This window comes from Lissotriton vulgaris, chromosome 4_1, assembly GCF_964263255.1.
Source record: "Lissotriton vulgaris chromosome 4_1, aLisVul1.2, whole genome shotgun sequence".
Classification (NCBI taxonomy): domain Eukaryota; kingdom Metazoa; phylum Chordata; class Amphibia; order Caudata; family Salamandridae; genus Lissotriton; species Lissotriton vulgaris.
Genome location: NC_141691.1, coordinates 604,198,030 through 604,223,736, shown reverse-complemented (window position 1 = coordinate 604,223,736; position 25,707 = coordinate 604,198,030). Strand labels below are relative to the sequence as shown.

At 47.9% G+C, this 25,707-nt stretch overlaps 1 pseudogene; it reads right to left on the bottom strand.

Annotated features, from left to right (window-relative positions):
* Window positions 1–4,138: 4,138 nt before the first annotated feature.
* On the bottom strand, window positions 4,139–4,295 carry LOC147722317 (U2 spliceosomal RNA; annotated as a pseudogene).
* Window positions 4,296–25,707: the final 21,412 nt, after the last annotated feature.

Genomic DNA, 25,707 nt, shown 5'->3' with positions numbered 1-25,707 from the left:
AGACCATTCTTTGTCCTGTAGGTCCCACCCCACCGCTGTGTTCCATCTTGCCCTTAACCATTCTAGGGAGGTTTTCACCACACCAATCTGCGCCCTAAAGTGCCATTTCACCAGGTGCCTGGCCGATCCCAGCATTACCAACACTTGTAACGTCTTGTGGATTTGTGGTTCCAGTCGAGCCCCCCCCCCCCCCCCCCCCCCCATGAGTCCTTAGATGTTTTAGTTACTGCATGATAGGATGATAGGTAAGGAATTGTCCCCCTGCCAGATCACACCTTTTCAGGAAGTCTTCCAGCGGAATCAACATCCCATCTTGATAGCAATCTCCTACCGTTGTCACCCCAGCCTCATCCAGCTAGCCATCTGGGCACCCATGAAGGACAGACTTGGTGTGAATGGTGGAATTCCCCTTGTACGTCTGCAAATTCGTTTCCAGCTATATAATTCTGCTTGCAGGAGTATCCCTGGCTCTCGAATAGTCATCGAGGGATGTAGCAGCCCAGCCAATAAATGCCTCCGGTTAATGGCCATGTTTTCTTCATGCAGAGGTTCTAGACTCCAATCATTGCGCCAGCCATTGTAATTGGGCTTACAAATAATATAACTCGAAGTCTGGGGCCCCCACTCCCCCGTCCTCCAGAGTTCTCTGCAGTGTTGCCAATGATACTCTATGTCGCCCCGTCCCATATAAGTTCTCTCACTAGTTCATTTAGTCCATTTAACCATGAGGGTGAAACTATCACCGGCAAAATTCATTATGTAATGCAACAGTCTGGGGAGCATAATAATTTTTGTCAGCGCAATCCTAGCCATCATGGGTAATCTAAGTGTGCGCCAAAATGGAAGGCACGCTTTAAGGGACTGCAGGGCTGGATTTAGGTTTCCCTCTCTCAGGTCTTGTATCTTATGGTACACTTGTATTCTGAGGTACCTAAAGGAACAGGGAGCCCAGGTCAAATCTGCAGGCAGGTTAGCGAGCGTTGTTCCTCTCCATATAGAGGAAATATGTGTGTTTTTGTTATATTTAATCTTAACCCGGCCGCAGCCGAATAGGACTCCAAGTGGGTAAGCACCCATGCCACTCTGAGGCTCCCATCACTCAAGTATACCAAAAGGTCATCTGCGTACAGCGAGATAATATGATTTTTCCCCCCTAATTGCATCCCATATAGTGGACCACCCATTTGGAACACTTCCGCCAGAGGCGTGATGGCCAGGGCAAACAAGAGTGGGGGGCAATGGGAACTCCTGCCTTGTACCCCTAAATATACTGTATGATTGTGATATCGTCCCTCCTTCCTTTCACTCTGGTTGTGGGAGCTGTGTACAATAGTTGCCCCCACCTTATCCACCCCTCTCCTAACCCCATTCTGGCCATTGTAGCATATAGAAATTCCCATCTTATCGAGTTGAAGGCTTTCTCCAGATTGGCATTATCAGCACTTCTGGATATTCTTTCCCATCTGGGTGGTGCATGAAATGAAGAAGTCTACGAATATTGGCAGGTGTAGCCCTCGTTGGAATAAACCCATTCTGATCTGGGTGGACAAGTGTTGCATATGCAGGAGAATTTGCTATGCTAGCACCTTGCTCAATAGTTTAAAGTCGATATTTAACATGGAAAGAGGATGGTACCCTGATACTTGCACCCCGCCTGCCTTGTTTTTGGTAATGGTATCACCAATGCATCTCTAGTTGACTCCGGCAATATGCCTGCTTCCTGAGCCGCAGCATACACCACTTCTAATTTAGGGGCTAGTATGTGTTCCATTGTGGAATAAAATACTACTGGTAAGCCATCCAGTCCTGGAGCCTTCCCTGATGCCATATCTCGATGGCTCCTATTTATTTCATGAGTCGTCACTGGGCCTCCCAACTCTGCCTGTGCCTGGGTCTAATGTCCGTAGCTGCAGGGACAACAAGAACTCCCTTATGTCCTCTATTTGTGCCAGGTCTGGGGCCGCATATAATTGTGCATACTATGTACTGAATACCTCATTTATTGCTTTCGGGAGTAAAAACTCAACCCATTTCCGGCCGGGTTATGAGAATGGGTGCCCCTCTGGATTCCAGCCGCACCATCCACACCAGCAACCTGCCTGCCTTACCCCCTACTCATACACCCTGTTATGGTATTCACAGAGGTCAAGGCTTTGCAGCCTCTCTAGTGCCTGATTATATTCCGTTCTTGCGGTGTACATTCTTTTGTGCGTTTGTACATCTCCCTATAGTTGGAGACCATGGTCATGTAATGTATTTTCCAGCTCAGTTAACACTGTCAGTATTTCCTTTCTTAGGCCAGCTGTATGGCCCAAACAGTGCCCTCTCACAACCACCTTAAACGCCTCCCATTCTGTTGATCTAAAAGCCGTTGAGCCCTCATTGTGTTGGAAATATTCTGCGACTGTCACATCTAGGGATTGTTTGAAGTGTAATTCTATCAGGAGGCTAGTGTTCAAGCGCCAGGTCGGACCACAGGTGGTTCTGCCACTAGGCAGAGTTTAAGGAATATTGGGTTATGATCTAAAACTGTCCGCCCCAGGTTTTTGGAATGTGTCACTACCATACTCAGTCAGCACAAACAAGGAAACAGGTCTAGTCTCGTATGGAGGTCATACAAGTGCGAGTAGTTAGAGTAGTCTCGCTGTATGTCATGTTGTACCCTCCAGACATCCGTTAGTTCCCACTGGGTCAGCCATTTATTAAATCCGCCAGCTAGTTTGCATACTGCCGCACCATGTAATTGGGGAGTGGATCTGTCCGATTCAATATTCGCCACACAATTAAAATCTCCCCCAAGAAATAGGTTCCCCGTGCCCAACGAGGCAAGTGGGACGGACAGTGTCTCTAGAAAGTTAATCTGATCGTGGTTAGGTACATATATGCTCCCCAATATGATATCCCTGCCCAATAACCTCCCTTGTACTAATACTTATCTACCCTCCTTGTCTATGCATATTTGTGTTAGATCAGATTGTACCCCAGTTCTGACTCATATCAACACCCCCCTAGAAAATACAGGATAAGAGGTGGCAAAAATCTGCCCTCGCCACCTCTGCGTAGTCTGGTACCGTCTTCCACAGTCAAGTGGGTCTCCTGCAACATGGCAACGTATGCACCCCTTCTAATGAGATAGCTATATATCCTATTGCGTTTAATAGGAGATTCCATCCCTCTTGTGTTCCAAGATATAATCTTAAATTCTTGATGGGAATTATGTGTATTCAACTGGGGCCTATAGTCAAGCCATTTCTTTCCCCTCCCTGTTGCTGTTTCCCCACCCGCTCACCTTGCTTAGTTTGTATGAGCACCACTGGATATGAACTAAACACAACAACCCCCCTTCGCCAGAGCAGTTTCACAACAGCTTGCCGTACAAACATACAAAACATGTGGAAAAATACAGCAATAGAAGGCGCCTGACCATTGCATGGTACCGGCTATCTAGTCAGGGAGTGCTATGAAAAATCTGTTTAGCTCCTGTTCCCACCCAGACTTGAAATTGAGGCCATAGTAGTACCTTATCTATTGACATTCTGCTCCCTCCTCCCTGCTGTTTCATTATAGTCTCCCAATTAACATAGGGGCTCTTGTTTCATGAGTAATATCGCTACCCTTTGCGTCTCACCACTCCACCAGCTGCCACCCTCGAGCTTTATCAATGACTGTTCATTTCCACAGTCTGACTCTACACCCATGTCACCTGACATTGCAGACATCTTGGGTCTAGTTCATATTAGTTCTTCCAGAGACCCCGGGGTAGCCACCGGAAGTTTCGTTTCACTCCTCATCAAGTCTCCAGTGTCAAATTGTACAGTTCCATGATCAGTGGATTCCGGTGTTGTACCATTTTCTGGTGGCGTTGACAGTTCCCTATACCACTGCCTTAAGGGCCGCTTGTCGCTCCCTCGCTGTCTGTGAAGAAGTTGGCCTTTGTAATGTAAGCTGCGTGGTGGTTCTCCGTAACCTCCTCCCTTTAGGCTCAGGCTTTTCCTTAGGGTTGTGTCCCTGGTCCTTGTGGAGGGAGTTTGTCTTGTAACTTTCCAACCAGAGCCAAGCCTCTGCAGGGGAGTCATTAAAGTGTGTCTTCCCTTCCAGTTGCAGGCGTAGTCGGGCTGGACACTGCAGTGAGTATTGTATTGATTCCACTCAACTCTTTCTTAACTGCCAGGAACGATGAACGTTGAGCGTGCACTTTTCCTGTAAAGTCAGAAAACACTGCCACATTACTGTTTTCTTTAAGCTGATAAGAACAGATACTACACTTGATCTTAGCCAAAAAGCCGAGAAGCGATGACTGTTTTCTATGATATATGGCCCATGTGCCCGTGAGTGCTGAATTATGGCCTCTCGGTCTATATAGTGTAGCAATTTCGCAACTACTGATTGTGGGGGTCGTCCAGGCACCAATTGTCATGATGGAACTCTATGTGCCCGCTCGAGTGCAAAGAACTTAAAGAGAGTCTCTGAGGGCATCGTCTTCTGAAGCCACTGATCCAAAAAATGCCAATATATCGGTACCTATTAGTTACTTTGTCCATCTGTTGTGCGGCGTTTTTTTGTTCCGGTTGCACCTCCTCCAGAGCAGTGTCTACTTCCTTCATCCTGTCAGCTTGCTCATGATGCTCTGCTTGCAGTAACCCCAACCCCACAAACACTGTCTGATATCCTGTTCCAGGGTGACCTTCGTGTCTGCTATGGCAGCTAGGATTTTGTTATGGTGGGTATGGATTGATTGTCCATGTTCATCTTCTCCCTCTATATCAGCAATTGCGTGTTCCCTGGGAGATTTCCCTTTCTTCCGGGATCTGCCCCCCTGTTTGGGCTTAGTCTTCCCCATCTGCAATCTTCTGGCGACTGGGGCAGCAGGGTCCGACCCTGTTGTGAGCCGGCCCCACTTTCCCCACCACTCTTGTAGAGACTCACCTAACTGGGTCTCCTGTGGCTACTTTACTGTTCACTGACCTCTTTTATTGCTGTTGAATCGCCTCCAGTAATTAATTTCTCTGTGCTGTTTTAGCAGAGTATGGGCTTAGTAGCGCGCATCTGCCTACAGTCACATCCCAGTGGGTTCAGGCCTTCAATCTGCCTCTTTGTGTCTGCTCCTTTGGATCTCAGCAGTGCTGGGCTTTTCTTCTTATCCCTGAGCCAGCCCCGATGTCAGCACTCTCTCCGTAATGTTAGGCTGAAGTGGCCACCACACTTCCTCTGCAGAAGGCATGCACTCAGGATATCTCCACCCTTTCCAGTCCCTGCCCCAGTGGCCAGTGTAGTCCTAGCCCGAGCGTACTCATTACTGGCAGTGCCATTGGATAGACCCCACTACAGTCCCCACTTCTCAAAGCTTATGGCACTCCTGAGTGCCTTCGTTTTGGATTTGGGGCCGCCCGCGAACGTCAGGCATATAAGTTTTCTCGCCTTGGTAGGTATTACATGTACATTATGTAAATTGCCTCGATACCACGCTGAATCTGAGGCACTATTCTCAGACATGTTGGGGGCCCCTCAACCTATGTCCTGCATATTGCGTCCCAGCCCGTTGACTCACGGCCTTATTCCGGCCGAGTATCTCTTACTGCAGTCCCGTCGCCGCCCCAATATCAGCTCTCCGCCAGCATTCTCTGCGTCAGAGGTGGAGCCGGCCACTCGTTCTTTGTCTGCGCAGTCCAGTCGCCTTTGTGGCCCTGATATCAGTTCCCCGCCAACACCTGCTTCTTGTTTTATCTCCGCATCACGGGCATTGCCGATCTCTCGTTCTTTGTCTGTGCACTCAACGCCCGGGCTACAGATTCCAGCCAGTGTCCGGGCACTCCCTTACCACTGGGTGGTTCTCACAGCGCACATGCAGCAGGGGCTCTTTGCGTATCGAGGCCCCGCTTCCTGTCAGGCCCACACCAGCACTTTTGATTACATGCGTACCACTGCGCCACAACTTTTCACCACGTCTCAGACAGGGTCATGCTCTAATTCTCTGTTCACTCATATGGCTTCTGCGATACAGAGCACATCCAGCGTCTGGACTCACCTCCACTACTCGGTAGCCCCCTCAAGGTATGTGCTTCAGCGGCTGGGTGCCAGCATCGTCCTCACAACGTATTTTTCAAGATGTTGACCCGGGTCAGGACGGAGCTCCTCATTGAGCAACCGTGCTGGCCGCCATCTTGGCCAAGCCCCGGCGCTTTGCATCTGTTGAAAAATACTAACACCAGTCCAAATGGCCGTCCTGAAAGAACGGCCTTTAGCCCAAGGCAAAAAAAAGTATTCTTGTTTCTCCTGTGTCAGCCTTAGAGGCTGTCTCGAAAAGCTAGCATTTCCATTTCAAATGCCCTTCATCTCTGGTTGATTCAATGAGCTTCATCATCAACAGTAGTTGATGCAGACTTTGTCTTTGACCCTTCTTTACAGATACAGGAATTCTTGCTGTATGAACAAATGTATCCTGTTCCTTCTTATCTTCTTCTACTTTATGAATGCACTGATGGTTCAGCGCAACCTGCTGTAGATTCTAAGCAGCAATATTCCACAGCATGTGCTATTGTTCTAGGCACTATGCTGGATGGCATTTATCACCCAACTATTATTCATACTTAAGTTCTAGGAGACTGTACCACGCAGTTGGCTGCACTGAAAGCTTTGCTTTTTGCTCTTGAACACACAAATCCCGAATTCCCCACACTCATAGTGTGCAATTTATATTACTGTGTGCAATCATTTGATGATATTCTGTATTTTTGGTGACAAAATGATTTTAAGGATTCCAAAGGTAGCACAATCAAGCATAAAATGCTTTCGGTTAAGGTGGCAGATTTTAAAGAAAAATCACCACATTCACAAGTAACTCATACATTAGGACATCAACGTGCGGGAGCGCATACTGTAGTGAATAGCCTGGCTGATAAGGCAACCAAATCTACAGTAGCCACCTGTAAAATAGCAGCAATTACACGTTCTAAAACATGTTTGATAGTGGCATCTTGGTTGCCATCCAAGCTTTTCAGACCGCCACCACTTTACCTAAAGGTTTTCCTATAAAATACTCTTATATTTTAAATGAACACAAAGTTCCCTTTGATCGTTGTATAAGCAATCTTGACTGCTTTTAATTGTTGCAGCACATGAGGGAGTCGCATTCGCACATGCGGGAGTGGCAGCTACTATTTCACTCTCACAGCAACGTTACGGGTGGCAAAGTTTACCCAAGCAGACTAAAATATATATTTTATTTTGTGACATTTGTCAACAAATTACAAGCTCCACTATGTCTCGTCCACCACAGGCACATTTTTTTATTTATAACCTGCCTTTTGGCTGTGTTTTCTTAGATCAATGCGGTCTTTTAATTTCTGATACTGCTTTCAAATTAATTTTGGTTGCAGTTGATTCTTGTTCCAGGTTCATTTGGCTTTAACCACAGTGCTCTGCTGATGCTCAAACTATTATTAAAGATTTGTAAGTCTTTGTCAAGACTTATGCCTGTCGTGCATTCCACTAGGACCAAGGTACAGCTTTCGTCTCTAAGCGTACCGTGATTTGATGGAGTCCATGGTTGTGCAAGTGCATTATTCATCTCTGTATAGGCCTGAGATGATGAACCATGACTTAAAGCAATCCTTAACGCCTAGAGTATTAGGTACAGTGCGTCCTTGGTTAAATTATATCTTTGAGGTTCAGTTGGCACTTAATAATCTCCCTACAAGATCTCTGGGTGGGAGTACCCCACACAAAATGCTCTTTAGCATCAAGATGTTTGTTCCAGACCTGATGGTCCAGACGTAGTGGAGGCAGCTGCAACCTTCGATGTAGATAACCCCTGTACTGTCTTGAAGAATCTAGCAAAGTACAATGATGTCCTGGCTCGTAAGCATTTGCCTGCGCCTCTATCCTTGAGTCCAGACAATCATAATCCTGTGTCCAGTTGGCTTCCCAAAGTTAGAGACCTTGTCCGTGAAAAGATGGCCCTCAAAAAGGAATTTGGCCCAACGAATCATGCTCCTGTTTCAGTCCATGGCATCCAAGTTACATGAACTATTATTTTGTCACCATTACCAGGACATAAAAAAAATTGCTTTGTTTTAATTGAACATGTCATGTTACAACATATGGGGCCAGATGTAGGAGCCCTAATACCGGTCGGAAATGGCCGATTTCGTCCGTTTCCGACCGGTATTAGGGTTTTCAGATGTAGGGGGCTGAAAATTACAGAATCTGTATATTTACCGATTCGGTAAAATGACCGATTCGGTAAAATACCGAATCGGTGAATATACCGATTCTGTAATTACAAATGTAGGTGGCACAGTTTACAGTGCCACAGGCCCTTAAGAGTCGGTATTTTACCACACAATCCTATCGTGTGGTAAAATACCGAATTCAGGTGTGCATGCACATCTGTGCATGCACACCTGTGCAATGTGACACACAGACATGCCCTTAGGGCATGTATGTGTGCCACATTGCACACAAGCCTGTATTTGGGGTGCTAGAGGGTGTCAAAGGGACACCCCCTGCACCCTTGCTGGAATCGGTATTTACCGAATCGGTAAATACCGATTCGGTAATGCCCATTGATTCCTATGGGCTTCAATGCCCATAGCAATCAATGGGCATTACCGAATCGGTATTTACAGAATCGGTAAATACCGAATCTTAACGATTCGGTATATACAGATTCTGTAATACCTACACCCTCCCCCCCTCTATTTTACCACTTCTTAAATACCGAATCGGTAAAATTCGGTATTTAAGAAGTGGTAAAATGAAATTACCTACATCTAGGCCATGGTCGTTACTCCATATCATGCCCAGAAGTGGCCCCTCACAAGACTTTCCTGTCCAGCCTGTTATCACCAATGTTACTGCTACTTCCCGCTGCCGGGGCAGGAGGTTGAGAATTCTGTCAATTTGGTTCCCATTTCTACTTCTCCATCTTTCACAATGGATCTCATTTATACTGATCCTCATTGGAAACACCTTCTGAGTTACGTTTTTCAACTCTGACAGCTGATCGGAGCCACCTCTTTTCCATTTGAATTTCTCCGGTTACTATATGGATTAAGACCATTTCTCATCAGATAGTTCTTCAGTGTCTTTGGTACTGTATCCATCTCCAGCGCGGATTTGTGTTTTTATTTTTTGGTTTAAACACACTTATCTAATTTCTCCTTGGATATAAATTTGGATAATCTTTTCTTTAGTTCTTTTATTCACGTGGATTGCCAACAAAACCTAGCTCAGCAAAAAGGGGAGGAGAAAGGCAAAACGTTTGCAGTGACCCTGCAGAAAGGGCCATTTCCAACAGCCTGCTTCCTTGATGTTTCTTTTTTGTACTTCTTAGACCCCATTTTGACAGTGGCCTGGCTGCGGGTGTACCAAATGCTCCCAGAATTGGTGAGTTTGTCTGTAAAATAACCGAGGTGGTGATCAGGATGTCTTTGTAAACAATGCAGCTGGTTTTGAAGATTGTGCAGACCAGCATATGGAGCCAATAGAGTTCCATCGGGATAGGGAATTATGTGATCATATTTCTTCCGGCCATTGATCAGCAGTGCTTTGGCAAAGATACCCTTAAGTGATAACAGTGTGGGGTCTGGGAAGTAATGGAGAAAGGTATTACTGTTACTACAGATGTAGGAATACGAGGGCTTGAGCAGCAGGTCTGAAGCTGCTTTCTGGAAGAAACAATTACCCATTCTTTAGAAGAGAGAGTTGGTACAAGGCGATTTCTTGTTTTGCTTGGCAATGTGTTCCAAGAGGGTGAGGTTGGTGGCCAAAGTGAATCCAAGTGGCTTGGCATTGACTGAAAGTTGTGGTTCACGCCATTGAGCCAGGTTTGTGCTATTTATTTCTTGCTTGTTTTTGGCAAATATAAGGTATTCTTTCTTGGTTGGGTTGAGCTTCAGACAGGAGTTGGACTTCCAGGACTGTGAAGTGCAAGCAGTTCTTCAGGCATTGTAATTCTGGAACAGCTGAGACTTTCAGCAAAAGTTGTATATCCTCATCATATTGGTGACTTTTGATACTGTGAGTAGAGCCCCAAGGAGCTCCATGAGAGGTTGAAGACAACAGGAGTCACTATCAACCCCTGGGAAACTCCTGAGGTGATATGGATCTTATGGGACCTTATGCGAACACATTGGTGTTGATCTAAAAGGTAAGAGGTGAGCCAGTGTAGAATGTATTTATTTGAAAAGTTTTATAAAGTGTGATTATAACCCGAGAGGTTATCAGAGTGCTTTACAAAGGAGCAGAAGCAAAAAGGAGAAAAAGGCAAAAATACACTTGCAAAACGTAACTTAACAAGCATAAATATAAAACAGGAGCAGCAACCCACCATGTTGGACAAATAAAGTAACAGAAAAGCAACCTAACTTATGGTGCATGTAGATTCATAAACATTTGCTACGTTGAATGAGATATAAAAGAATATCAACTGGAGATAAAAGTTAGTTATGGTGGGTAAATTCTATTGCTGTAGATAGTTATTCAAGCGTAACCATTTGACTTGTTTTTTTAAATGAGGATATTGAGGATTTGGATCTGTTCTCGCAAGGAAGAGCGTTCCGTATTCTTGGTGCAAGACCAGAGAAAGCACGATTGTAGGTTCTTTTCTTTTTTAATTTGGGATGTTTCAACAGGAACGTGTTAGAGCTTTTTAGGGTCCTATTCAAACCAGATAGTTCAAGCTTTTTAGCCAGGTACATTGGGGCTTTGTAGTGAAAAGTCTGTGCATCAGGCAGGCTATCTTGAACCAAATCCTTGCTTTGATAGTCAGTCAATTTAGTTGAATTAGGTCTGGAATGATGTGATCATGTTTCCTAGAACCAGTGATGAGTCTGGCTGCAAAGTTCAGAGTAGCTCTTAGAGGTGCCAATCTAGCCTTGGGTAACCCTGCCATGGTTCCAATTCCTTACTCTAAGCGTGAGATGACTAGGGATTGGACTGCAGACTAAATATGTTATGTTATATTATAATTTTGGTAGAGCGCAACAGCTGCCCCAGCAAAGAGGCGTCCCGGCGCTAAGGAACCACAGACACTATACTGAGGAAGAAAGGAGTGGGATAGACAGGGGTCCTAAGGAGAGGGGAACAGGTGGGTCTTGATGGCCTTCCGGAAGGTAGACAAGTTTTCCAAAGAACGGATGTTCAGTGGCAGAGCGTTCCAGAGCTTGGCTCCCAAAACTCTAAAGGAGCGACCACCAGTGCGGCAAAGCTTTGTACGGGGTACAATCAGTAGGTGCTGTCCTAATGAGCGCAGGTTGCGCGGAGGCACGTACGGTGTAAGGAGTGGTCGCAGAAGTTCTGGGCATCCGAGTTTGAGGATTTTGAATGTCATAATGAGGGTTTTGAACTGGATTCGGGATTCGATAGGTAACCAGTGCAGCTTTCGGATAGTGGCTCTGACCGAGCATCTGCAGGGAAGAAAAACCAAGGCTCTTGCCGCAGAGTTCTGCACGCGTTGCAGTCGCGCTATCTCGCCTTTGTTGGCGCCAAGAAGTAAAACATTGGCGTAGTCCAAGCAGGAGAGAATTGTGGCTTGGACAATGAGTTGACGAACCTTAGAGTAAAAAAACACGAGTATAGGGCTGAGACTCCTCAGCAGGCCCACACAAGTAGCTGCCACTTTTTTTGTGTGGGTCTGAAAGCTGAGTGAGGAGTCCATCCAGACGCCTAGGTTTTTAACCAAGGATTTAGGAGGTGGGATAGTGCCTAGTGACGAGGGCCACCAGTGCTCATTCCAGTAGCTGGTGTTCCTTCCGAGGAGCAGCACCTCCGTCTTGCCTGCATTGAGCTGCAGGCAGTTGTCCGTCATCCACTGGGCTACTGCAGCAAGGCCATCCCTAAATCTTGAGGCCGAAGTGGAAGGGCCTTCCGTGAGATTGATGGCCAGCTGCGTGTCATCTGCGTATGATACCAGCGTTAGGTCCCACTCTTTAGCCACTACCGCAAGCGGTTGCACGTAAAGATTGAAAAGGGATGGGCTTAGTGCAGAGCCCTGCGGGACTCCCTGTCCGATGGAATGGGGATTTGAAAAAAACCGGGGAAGCTGACACCCGGAAGGATCTGTCCTTCAGGAAGGAACGTAACCATTCCAGGGGAAGACTGGAGATCCCTACTGTCGCCAGACGATTTAACAGAATGTTATGGGATACCGTGTCAAAGGCTGCGCTGAGGTCTAATAGAATCAGCGCAGCACTCTGACCGGCATCGAGGATCGTCCGGAGATGTTCATTCGTAGCCAGGAGGGCAGACTCGGTGCTGTGGCCCGGTCTGAACCCATTTTGAGATGAGTCCAGGATGTTGTTTCGATCCATATGTAGGGACAGGACGTTGTTAACATGAGCCTCTGCAAGTTTAGACAGCCATGGGAGCAGCGAGATAGGTCTGAAGTTTTCCAGTTTGGAAGGGTCTAGGGTAGGCTTCTTGATAATAGGGGAGACCCAAGCTTGTTTCCAAACAGTCGGGACACTAGCCGAAGAAAAGGAGAGATTCAGTATGGAGGCAAGGGAAGGCAGAAAAAAATCGAGTGATTCCATAAATTGGGTAGGCCTCATCGGGTCTGCTGGAGAGCCAGACTTAACTTTCCTGCAGAGTTTAGTTAGGTCCTCATACGAGATTTCTGGTATGAGCGTCATGGTGGTGCCATTAATAATGGAGTTAGTGGAGTTAGGTGGGTTGGAGGAGTGCTGAGGAAATGATCTATATATTCTTTGCACTTTCTCTACAAAGAACGTGGCAAGGTCCTCCCAATGCTGCGCGGAGGTGATACTGGAGGAAGGAGATCTGCTGCTCTGTAGTTCTTGTACCAGTTTAAAAACAACTTTAGCGGGACTCGAGCTAGAGTTAATTTCTTCAGTGTAGAAGGAGGCGCGTGCGGAGCAGATAGCTTTATGGTAACGTTTTTGTTTGGATAGGTAGATGGCTTTGTCCCTATTATTGTATTCCCTTCTCCAGATTCGCTCGGCTTTTTTGCAATCTTTTCGCATGGATTTCAGGGTGTCGTTATACCATGGGTTGGAGGGAGAGCTGCGCCCTTTGGTCCATTTAGCTGGGCTGAGAGCATCTAGTCCTCTAGTAATCCAATCATGAAAGGCATCATAAGTCATATTGATGTCCAAGTTTGCCTCAGCTGGCAGGAATGGCTTGATTTTCCTGAATGTGTTGAGATGATGATTTGCTTCCATAGTTGTTGCATTGATGTAATCTTGCATATTCAGGTATTTGTCCAGAGGTATGCCTAGAGATTTAGCAGAGTCAACAACATGAGGCATGCAGTTGAGAGCTGTAAGTTGATTGAGTTTAGTCTTGAGTGGGATCGGAATGATTGTGGGGGGCAATCAGGAAGAATTCTGTCTTGAGGGTATTTAGCAGTAGATGATTGCGAGTTAATCATTGTTGAGTTTTCAGCAGCACACCGTTAAGAGTTTTGATGTCATCTGTAGAAGACATTTTCAAATACAGTTGAGTGTCATCGGCATACATGTGGTATTGAATGTTAGAACGGTTCAGAATTTTGGAGATGGTTACATGAAAAGGTTGAAAAGCATGGGCGAGAGTGTGGAACCTTGAGGAACTCCAATTTAGACTAGGGTACTGGTTGCACGGGAGTGGTTAACTTTGAGTCTTTGCGTTCTGTTTTGTAAGAACGAGGCAAACCAGTTTAGGACAGGGCCCAATATCCCCATCCTTTCTTTGGAGAACAGTCAGGTTATCATGTTTGGCCATGTCAAACGCTGAGGACAGATCAAGAAGGATAAGTAGGCAGAGTATATTCTGGTCAAGAGATCTCAAGGCGTCATCCGCAATGTGTGTTAGAGCTGTTTCAGTACTGTGACCCACTCTGACGCCTGACTGGTATTGGGCAAGGAGCTGAAACTTCTCAATGTGGTTAAATAGTTGTGTGTAAATGCATTTCTCAAGCAGTTTGGCCAAAGTTAAGATATTAGTAATTGGACGGAAGGTGTTGGGATCCGCTAGGACTGCATTTGGCTATTTTGGGATAGATGTGACTTGCCCCATCTTGAGGCACTCAGGAATCCTACCCTGCAAAAGAGATTCATGGATAATCAAGGACCAGAGAGGGATACTGGCAGATTTGAGCTCTTTGAAGAACTTGGTGGGACGTGGATCGCTGAAATGATTGGAGAGTTTTAATGAAGTCATAAGATTGAATAGCTCGTCAGCACCAGGTAGTAAAAATTCCATGATGCATTGGTTTTTGCAGTATAGTCTATGGAGTAGGAAGTAGGGGCTCTCTCTGCAAATAGTCAAGATGATGGAATGAGCAGGGTCTCATGCTGCAACATAGTTGATGCGAGTTCCAGTTCAAATTCAATTTTTCTTGACTTTTAATGAAGTGTGCTGAGAAATCCTCCCCATTGGGGTAAGAGATCTTAAGTGCAGAGAGTTGATTGGTTAGCTTGTTGTTAGATGATGTCAAATCATTTTCTAGGTTTGTTTTTAGCGTTGTTTAGCTGTGCCCTAAGGTTTTTGGTTTTTGCACTATGGATATGTTTTTTTAATGAGCTTCTAGACATTTTCAATTGTTTGATGTTTGGAATGGGAGGTGAGTTCCTTCATAATCTCTCTGTAAGCCATAGTTTGCGATGCTCCTTGTTTAGGGAGCAATTGCACCAGGGCTTGGATTATTTGATCAGCATCCTTCTTAGTTGCTTCTGTGCAATTGTGTCGAAAATATTTAACATGATGTGGATATAGTGATCAGTAAGGTCATCCAGGTTATTCATGTTAGGGGGTGGTGGAAGTAAATTATTATCAATGGAAGTTAGGTAATTTACGCTGATGTCTTTCAGATTGCGAGAATACTGTTTAGACTTGTGAGGTTGACCTTGTCTGGTGCGTACCTTTTCCAGAATGTGAAAGAAATTTGGTAATGATCCGACCACTCATAAGGTGAGATGTTATCAAGTTGTATGATGTTATTTCTGGGTATAATTAAATCAAGGGTGGAGACCTTGTTATGGGTGGGTCCATTGCAGGCCTGGGTGAAGTTTAGGTTGGAGAGGAAAGCCTTGAAGGAACACTGTAAGGGACTGTTTGTGTCTTCTCAGTGTAGGTTAAAATCCCCAAGGAAGATATAGTTTGGGGTTTGGTCAGAATTTGAGGCGATGGACTCCATTATTTGTTCGATGAAGAGAATATTGTCACCTGGAAGATGATCTATCTTGTAGATCAAACAGACTATCTTGCCCTTGTTCCAGATTTCAAAGCCAAGGTGTCACCAGGAGGACATCCTAGAAATGTGTACCTGTGTCAGAGTGAGAAAGGAGCGATAGATGCAGGCAATGCCACCCCCAACTTTAACAGGTCTATCAAGTCTTATAATGTCATATTCGGGAAGTACTAAAACATCTATAATTGGAGAGGAGGTGCCATTAAGCCAGGTATCAGTTAGGATCGGGAGGTCCAGCTCATGCGGGAGGATGAGGTCAGAACTATCCACTGCATGTTTCACTGCTGACCTGCAGTTGAGAGGCATCGATTTGATGTGCAAATTAGTTGCTCCTGCTTCTAGATGTGAAGTGGCGACAAGGAGTAGGTTATCCTTGTTCATAGTTCTCAGGTTAACACTGGATTCTCTGAAATTGTTGGAGGGAATAGTTTGAATGTTGAGTGGTGAGGGTGAAGAGACATTGCGAGAGTCATTGTAAGATAGAAGTAGGGAAAAAATGTCATCATCAGACAGATGGTGAGCAGACCTATGGGGCCTGGTGTGGTGATTAAGAAGGGGTGAGTTATCCAGCATGGACTACGCAGGTTTTCAGAAGACGATATTCTTCTCTTGCAGTGTTTCTCCATTGTGGGAGGGCTGGATTGATTAGTCTCAAGGGGAAGATAAGGCTTCATAAACTTCTCCATCTTCATAGAGATGTGAAAGAGGGTCTGCAGGCTATCTTTAACAAGTTGGAGATCATGCTTGAGGTCAGCCAACTTATCCTCAATGGAGGGCAGGTGAGCATTGTGCTTGGTAGGTCTAGGAGTAGATAGTAAATGAGACCCCTTGGGGATAGGAGTGGTGGAAGGCAGAGTGGGTTCCTCATAGGTGAGAAGGTGAGTATTGGGGAAGGGGACGGAAACTTACTTGAGGACAGTCATTATCCTCCATGAGGAGTGAGTTGGCAATATGGGGGGCAGATTTAGAAGTAGCTAGAAGATGAGATACCTCGGGGAGAGGAGTGATAGGGGGCAGAGTAGATCTCTCATAGGTAAGGAGGTAGGTAGATGGGGAGGAGACAGGATGTTGCGGGTTAGAGGATGGAGTATACGAGTGTGAGACTGTGTGAGGGGTCAGGCAAGTAGGCATATTTACTTCATCTAAAAGTGCCTTAGGTTGAGGGGCAGTGTCCACCGATGGACTGGAGTGGATGGTGGAAGAGTGTGGTCTCCGACAAAGAGAAGGAGAAGTAACGGAAATGTGGGTAGTAGAGCTAAGGTTCACCAGACTATTGTTGTTGGAGGTTTTAGCAGAATAAGCAATCTCTTTCAGACAGGTCACATCAGATCAGGGGGATTGAGGGAGAGGTGGAGGAGGATGATATGTGATGTAACACAAGTGAGGGGAGACTTTGATTAGGTAGGCTAGCTGGGACTATATTATCCAGTATATTTTTAATCATCTTGAAGATTCTGTAAAACTGTTCCAGGTTTCGGTCTGATACTTGTATAAGGATGTTTCCATTGTTGTAGAGGGATATGGCAAGATCAGCATTGAAGTCTGGCGAGGGTATTATGGTTATTTGGAAACCATGAGGAGTTTACCTCACAGGTTTGGATCGTAGCATTGACGTTAAGACTCTTCTCCACTGGGCTCTTCTGGCAGTGAAGAAAATTAGGTTGTTAATCACAACACCCTTTGATGTGCAGAAGTAGACATTAGAGATGAGCGTTTCAGGGAATCATTTGAGCAGATTGTGTTTGAAGATCTTGGCAGCTTGCTTAGAAAGGTTAGGGGGTAGACAATCTTAAAAGCATTAAGACCAATCTGTGCCAGGGTGTCATAGGAGCTAGTGTTAGTTAAAGACATGGTGGGGAAAGCGAACAGCGTGAATGGATGTGAAAGAATCTTGTTTCGATTAATGGGCTGTCACCAGAGCGTAGTAGTACGTCAGACCATTAATTCAACGCATCCGATGCACTGTAAAATGCTTCACAAGAGCATGGACAAGCAACATTTCAAGAACACTGCTCATTATAGTGAATCTAAGTGAGAGGTCCTCCCATTCTTTCATACCCTGGTCATACTTTAAAGTTCAACTTTATTTTATATGAGAAGCTTGACCGATGTTTGATTTTAACAGGCCCATTGAGAGGACTAATCTTTCATTAGAGCACTGGCACGGTGTAGAAATTCCTTCTGTACTTTCAATGGCAGGCAATGGATGCAAGGCCTATGTTGTTTTTCATTACACTCCCCGGCCGCCATCAAGAAACTTTGTGTGGAGGGAGTAGATAGAAAACTTCCCCAAAATGGCTGAGTATTGTACACAATAGAAGAAAAGCCAGGCAAATCAGCATGAATAAGTCTGGCAACTGAAAAAATTACCCATCAGGCACAGCGGAGATCTTGCATCAAGCAAATAAGTGATGAAGGGGGTTAATAGAAATCAGCAGGAGCGAGGTACCAAATAAATGTCATGTGAAGGCAATCCCTTACAAGCAAAAAAAAAAAAATGCAGACATCTGAACAAACCATGTCACACAGTTGGCAGGAGGGGGCACATACTAAATGTTGAGTGGAGGCAGGCCCCAACTAACCAAATGCAGACATCCAGACAAACCATGTCAATTGGGAGCCAAAAGTAAACTCACAGCCTTAATTGCACATCAAGGAAACTGCAGACAAGAGTCGGCGCCCGGCAGGGGCTGAACAGGCATAGACCGGTATCAGGCTTTCACGGCTGGGTGGCGCTAAACATCATTAATGTGTTTCATGAAAATAGAGTTAGGCTCACCAGAGCAAAAGAGTTTACGTCAGGAGCCTCGGGACGCCAGAAGAGGGTCGACCTAGGCCCAGAAGGCTCAGCAAGGTCCTTCAGCAAGTTACGGGCAGCAACCGGGACCAAGATTACATAAAGACCAGCCTGATCACCTAAACAACCCACAGTCAAGATGGCTGGCTAGACTGAAACATGCATCTGAGATGCCTAGGGGCTGTGCAGAGAGTGAGACACCCTAGCTGTCCCAGAGAAGGCCACTGGGCTGCGCGATGCAATCAGGCACCACCAGGCAAGAACTGAAAAGTAATCGGTGGGATCTGCCACTCCACATCCCTTGATCAAGGCAGGGATCCACCGTCGGTCGGAAAGGAGCATTGCCAGGGGCATTGCTGACAACAGCTGACTCCTATGGTCCAGGCGAATCAAGCAAGCAATGTCGCCGGTGGGATCTGCCACTCCACAACACTTGACCACGGCCGACACAGACAACTCCACTGCTCCAGGTGATGCAAGCAAGCACCATCCAAGAGAGCTGTATGTCGTCGGAGATTTCCGCAACTCCACGTCACTCAATCACCACCAGGATCCACCGTGAGTCAGAGACGAGCAAGGTCAGGAGCATGAACACAGGTGCTGCCAGGGAGCTGACCTTCTCAACGTCTCAAGCGAAGTAAGTGGAAGCATAGATGATGCGGTAGGGCTTCTGAGGCCGGCTAATAACAGGATTAATCACACAAAAGTGATCCCAAGCCCAGGGGCCTCTTTGGGGTCCTAACTTCTGGTGGCCATTTTGTAATGGTGCCTTTTAGGATAGGTGGATCAAGGATAAGTTGATGCCATGCTTTATTGTTTTGAAAAGCGCTCTACTTTTGTTATTGGATCATTCCATATCTATGCCAGTCATAAAATAAAGGATGGCAGAAAGACCTCATGTTATTGTTTCTTGGCTTTCAAAGGAAGATTTTTTAAGTTTCAATCAATCAATCAATCAGTGACACTTGTAAAGCGCGCTACATACCCGTAGGGTCTCAAGGCGCTGGGGGGGGGGGGTGCCGCTACTGCTCGAACAGCCAGGTCTTCAGCTTCTTCCTGAAGGAGAGGTGGTCTTGGGTCAGGCGCAGGTCGGACGGGAGGGAGTTCCAGGTCTTGGCGGCCAGGTAGGAGAAGGACCTTCCTCCTGTAGTTGCTCTTCGGATGCGGGGGACGGCGGCGAGGGCGTGGTTGGCTGATCGGAGGTGGCGTTTGGGAGCGTAGAAGTTGACTCGGCTGTTGAGGTAGCTCGGGCCTTGGTCGTGTAGGGCTTTGTGTGCGTGGGTGAGGAGGCGGAAGGTGATTCTCTTGTTGATGGGGAGCCAGTGTAGGTCTCTCAGATGTCCGGAGATGTGGCTGGATCGTGGGATGTCGAGGATGAGTCTGGCTGAGGCGTTTTGGATCCGCTGGAGTCTCTTCTGGAGCTTGGCGGTGGTCCCGGCGTAGAGGGCGTTGCCGTAGTCCAGTCGGCTGGTGACGAGGGCCTGGGTGACGGTCTTCCTGGTCTCTGTGGGGATCCACCAGAAGATCTTCCGTAGCATGCGTAGGATGTTGAAGCACGCCGAGGAGACGCTGTTGACTTGCCTGGTCATGGAGAGGGAGGAGTCCAGGATGAAGCCCAGGTTACGTGCATGGTCTGTCGGTTTGGGTGCGATGCCCAGGGCGGGAGGCCACCAGGAGTCGTCCCAGGCGGAGGGAGAGGAGCCCAGGATGAGGACCTCCGTCTTGTCCGAGTTCAGTTTCAGGCGGCTGGTCGTCATCCACTCGGCTACCTCTTTCATCCCTTCGTGTAGGTTGGCTCTGGCGGCGGCGGGGTTGTTGGTCAGGGAGAGGATCAGCTGGGTGTCGTCGGCGTAGGAGATGATGCTGAGGTGGTGTTTGCGTACGATGGCCGCGAGGGGGCTCATGTAGACGTTGAAGAGGGTGGGGCTCAGGGATGATCCTTGGGGGACGCCGCAGATGACTTCGGAGGCCTCTGACTTGTACGGTGGTAGGCGGACTCGCTGTGTTCTTCCGTCGAGGAAGGAGATGATCCATTCCAGCGCCTTGTCCTGGATTCCGATGTTGCTGAGGCGCCGTATTAGGGTGCGGTGGCAGACCGTGTCGAATGCCGCGGAGAGGTCTAGGAGGATGAGGGCCGCTGTTTCTCCGTTGTCCATCAGGGCTCGGATGTCATCGGTGGCGGCGATGAGGGCGGTCTCGGTGCTGTGTTTGGCTCGGAAGCCGGACTGTGAGGGGTCGAGGGATCCGTTCGTCTCGAGGAAGGCGGCCATCTGCTTGTTGACGGTCTTCTCGATGACTTTGGCTGGAAACGGGAGAAGCGAGATGGGGCGGTAATTCTTGAGGTCGGTGGGGTCCGCTGTTGGTTTCTTGAGTAGAGCGCTGAGTTCGGCGTGTTTCCAGCTCTCGGGGAAGATGGCGGTGTCGAAGGATGTGTTGATGATGTCTCGCAGGTGGGGTGCGATGACAGCGTCGGCCTTGTTGAAGATGTGGTGGGGGCAGGGGTCGGTTGGTGATCCGGAGTGGATTGAGTTCATCGTGCGGATGGTGTCTTCTGTGCTGATCGGGGTCCAGGCGTGGAGGGTGGTGGTGGGGGGGGCTGGCTGGTCGGTCGTGGTGTGCGTTGGTTGGTTGTTGAAACTGCTGTGTATGTCCGCGATCTTGTTGTGGAAGTATGACGCCAGGGAGTTGCAGAGGTCTTGCGATGGGGTGATGTCGTTGTTTCCCGCGTTGGGGTTGGAAAGCTCTTTCACGATGTTGAAGAGTTCCTTGCTGTTGTGTGCGTTGTTGTCCAACCGGTCCTTGAATGCTGTTCTCTTGGCGGCGCGGATCAGCTGGTGGTGTTTCCGGGTGGCAAGTTTGTAGGAGGTCCTGTTGTCCGGTGTCGGATCCCTTTTCCAGACTTTCTCGAGGGCTCGGCAGTTCTTCTTGGAGCTCTTGAGTTCGTCGGTGAACCATGGGGCCTTCTTGCTGCCGGGTCTGCTAGGCGGGGTCCTCAGCGGGGCGAGTTCGTCCGCGCAGTTGCTGATCCACTTCGTGATGTTATCGGCGGCCTGGCTGGGGTTCGCTGAGCTGGCAGGAGGGTGTTGGCTCAGGGAGGTGGCGAGCTGGTCTGCTGTGATCTTGTTCCAGCTTCTGCGGGCGGTGTGTTGCTGGTGTTGGTGGGTCGTTGTTCTCTTGAAGGTGAAGTGGACGCAGCTGTGGTCCGTCCATTGAAGCTCTGTGGCGTGGCTGAAGTCGATGTCTGTGCTGGATGAGAAGACGGCGTCGAGTGTGTGTCCGGCGAGGTGGGTGGGGGTGGACACCAGTTGCTTGAGTCCCAGGTTGGCGAGGTTGTCGAGCAGGGTGCTGGTGTTGTGGTCGTTGTTGTTCTCCAGATGGAAGTTGAGGTCTCCCAGGAGGATGTAGTCAGCGGAGGGGAGGGCATGCGGGCTGACGAAGTCGGCGATGTCGTCGCTGAATTGCGTGCGTGGTCCAGGGGGTCGGTAGATCAGGGTGCCTCTGAGGGTGGTGTTCGGGTTGGTGTGGATCTGGAAATGCAGGTGTTCGGCGCTGGTCAGGGTGTTGTCGGTGCTGGTCGTGAGGCGGATGGTGTTCCTGTGGATGATGGCGATGCCTCCTCCCATCTGGTTGGCGTTGCGGTCCCTCCGGACGATCTTGTAGCCCTCTGGGATAGCGATGGCGATGTCGGGAGCTGAAGAGGCGTTCATCCAGGTCTCCGTGAGGAAGGCAACGTCTGGGGCTGTGGTGTCGAGGAGGTTCCAGAGTTCGATGGCGTGTCTGTGGACGGAGCGGGTGTTGAGGAGGATGCACTTGAGGTGGGTGCTGCTGGAGTTCGACTTGGCGGGTGCTGGTGCGGGGCTGGTCCGGCTGCAGGAGAACTTGCAGGCGTGGCAGCTGAACGGTCCGTGGGTGCGTCTTGGAGTGGCTTGGTGGCATTCTGGGTGTCGGCCGGTGTTGAGAGCGGTGAGGGTGGCGGCTGAGTACGTCAGGCGGGTCGGTCGGGCTCTTCGGGGGCCAGGGGTCCTGGCGCTGGTCGCGATCCGGTCGCGGACGGGCGCAGACGGGCTTACCTTTGGCGCGCCTTCGGCGCACAATCGGCGCGCCCGCTGCGCGGGACCGCTGCGCGTTCGCACGGTCGCCATTTAAGGCGAAGTGCGCGGGTGGGCGGGGCAGCTGGGAGGCGGGAGCGGGGAGGGTTACAGAAGAAAAGGGGGCGGGGACAAGCGGCGGTGGCGGGAAGGGAGGGCGGGGGGCGGCGCGGTAGGCGGACAACCAGGAAGGAGGGTACACACGTTACAATACTGAACAGGCACAAAATAGCGACAAAAACGGGGAAAAAGCAGAGATAAACAACAGATCAGTGAGACAAGCACAAATGCCTGACAAAACAACCAAAACAGGGGAAAAAGCGCTCGCAGCGGCGGCAGCCGGCGAACGAGGCAAAAACGAGGCAGCAGCGAGGCAAGGGGCACACGCAGCAGCTGGTGGCCGTGCGGCGCGGGGGTGTCCCACAAGTGGGTCACACTCACCTGCGTCGCACGGTCGCCATTTAAGGCCAAGTGCGCGGGTGGGCGGGGCAGCTGGGAGGCGGGAGCGGGGAGGGTTACAGAAGAAAAGGGGGCGGGGACAAGCGGCGGTGGCGGGAAGGGAGGGCGGGGGGCGGCGCGGTAGGCGGACAACCAGGAAGGAGGGTACACACGTTACAATACTGAACAGGCACAAAATAGCGACAAAAACGGGGAAAAAGCAGAGATAAACAACAGATCAGTGAGACAAGCACAAATGCCTGACAAAACAACCAAAACAGGGGAAAAAGCGCTCGCAGCGGCGGCAGCCGGCGAACGAGGCAAAAACGAGGCAGCAGCGAGGCAAGGGGCACACGCAGCAGCTGGTGGCCGTGCGGCGCGGGGGTGTCCCACAAGTGGGTCACACTCACCTGCGTCGCACGGTCGCCATTTAAGGCCAAGTGCGCGGGTGGGCGGGGCAGCTGGGAGGCGGGAGCGGGGAGGGTTACAGAAGAAAAGGGGGCGGGGACAAGCGGCGGTGGCGGGAAGGGAGGGCGGGGGGCGGCGCGGTAGGCGGACAACCAGGAAGGAGGGTACACACGTTACAATACTGAACAGGCACAAAATAGCGACAAAAACGGGGAAAAAGCAGAGATAAACAACAGATCAGTGAGACAAGCACAAATGCCTGACAAAACAACCAAAACAGGGGAAAAAGCGCTCGCAGCGGCGGCAGCCGGCGAACGAGGCAAAAACGAGGCAGCAGCGAGGCAAGGGGCACACGCAGCAGCTGGTGGCCGTGCGGCGCGGGGGTGTCCCACAAGTGGGTCAAGATAAACTGAGTGTCAGTAGCATACTAGGGAACTCTAAATCAAAATGTATTTATGATGCTGGCAAGTGGGTGAAGATGAATATTAAATATAATGGGACAAAGTGAAGAGCCCTGATAGACCCCACACTTTACCATGAGTGATTGTATCACAAGGGGAATTAGCAACTGGTTTCTTTCAGAAAGGAATGAGGATTGCCATGCTCTTTCAGTCCTGTGCCAACTCACCTCCTCAATGAATTAACCAGTCCAAGATGGAATGGTCTACCATATCAAAGGCAGCTGACTTGTCAAGTTGAATGAGGCATGTGGGGGAGTCCCACATCTAAATCCACTCTAATGTCGTTCACAACTGCAAACAAAGTGGTTACGCCCGTAATCTGAGTTTAAACAACATTTGGCTCGTATCTAAACAATGTTTTTTCCAAATGTCTAAAACGCCACCCTACAAGATACGTTTCACGAGTCTTGGCTACCTCTATGAGGGACAACATCGACTTTCAGTTGGCTTTGACCGCAGTGTCAAGGTTCGACTTTTAAATATGTGCCTGACAACAATCTCTTTCCACCCCTAAGGGAATGAGATCTCTAGAATGGAGACAAGATCGGGAATTACAACTTTGAGGAGACCAACAGCATCGGGAGAGCCTGGTTTCAATGAGGAGATCAATGCAGACAACTTGTCCTCCACAATTTGAAAGAGAGTATTTATGAATGTAAAACTAAAAGGAAAGGAAGGCAACTAAACCTGTTTGTAGTGGGAAGGAGGATTCAAATCCTGGGATATGCTATTGCACGTGCTCTTGATTTTCTTATGAAGGAACATCTTAAACCATCATACAGAGATTGATAGGGTAAACTAGATACATTAATACTATCTGGTCTCATCAGGAACCAGCTGAAATAAAGTTCATTACCAGTGTGCAAATAGAGTTACTAAAAAAGCTTGTTTTAGCAGCAGTGAGTCGTTATTTATAAATTTCAAATTGGAGGCAGAAAGGCTACATATGATATGTCAGATTACCACATTCTAAACACAAAGTTCTGTTTTCTTTTTTGCCCAAGGTTAAATGTACTTATTTTTTCACAATAATAAATCCTGTGATGATAGATTTGTGTGTATGTATGTGGTAATTCTACAGCCTGACCCAGGCCATACAGCAGCTAGGTGGCACCTCTGCTGGACACTCTAACAAGGTTTGTCAACCATAGTCCACGGTGGCATAACAATGAGACAGATTGTTATGCCATGTGCATTATAATGACACAAATTCTATCCATTCTAAAGAGAAAACAACTGACCGAAGTGGAACCACACAAGGAGCAAATGTAGAATGCCACCCACATGCCATTACCAAGCCTCAATTCAACGACATACTCTAAATTTCCCTAACCCTAACAAGTTCCAGCAACGTTCTGCAACCATTTCAACAGCAACTGGTAAAAAGGATGGTCTGACAGTGATACTTTCAACATGGCAGAAGTGCAACCTCTGTTTATGTCTATCGACAATGAGAGGTGCCCTACGATGAGCTATACATCTAAACTGGCTGACATATTTGAAACTAAAAGCCTCATGCTAGCTTTTTCCATACATTTCTAAAAATGTTAAAGCTGAGACATGGTTGATATTTGACGAGGAGATCAATATTGCCGTTTTGTAAGGCATGATAATAGATTGTTCTTTTCAAAGCGGAACAAGGTCACACCACCTTGTAGAGATGAGCTGACCAACATGATTATCATTGAAACAAATTACACCTAAAGCATCTTACAGAAGCCTAGATGTGTGAGGTCTATATTACAGGCATCCCGAATCATTGTAATGGAAGACAAATTAAAGTCAATGAGATTAAAGATACCTTTAAATTAATTGGGTCTATGCCTTTTGTAGCAGATCCAACCAAATGTGTTACTCCAAGGTAAATCTAATCAGTAGTAAATTCACAGTTATCTCTCATGGTGAAACACTCACAACACTACAATCACTACAGCTTACGATCAAGATTGAAACATTTCCTACAATGATGAGTCACAATTGTCAATATACACTGTTAGTGATCAAAGAGTAATTTAGGATTCTAAGATGGAAAATTGTTCTTGCTCTAAATGGCTGTACTGCACTGACATTTTATTTAAATCCATGACCCCTTATCTCTTATTCATGCATGTTTACACTCCTTCGGGCTCATCATTTTAGGGCTGGGTAATCCATGGAAACCGTATGGAGCAAGGAAAAAATCACCACTTGTGATGTAGTACTTGACTCAACTTTTTCAAGTTAAATCTCCGTCCTTCTGTCCTCCTTGCGTGCCTTCCCGGTTTGTATACCTTGCATTCCAGTGTAAATTATAATAACAGACAGAAACTAAGGGATACCAGACGC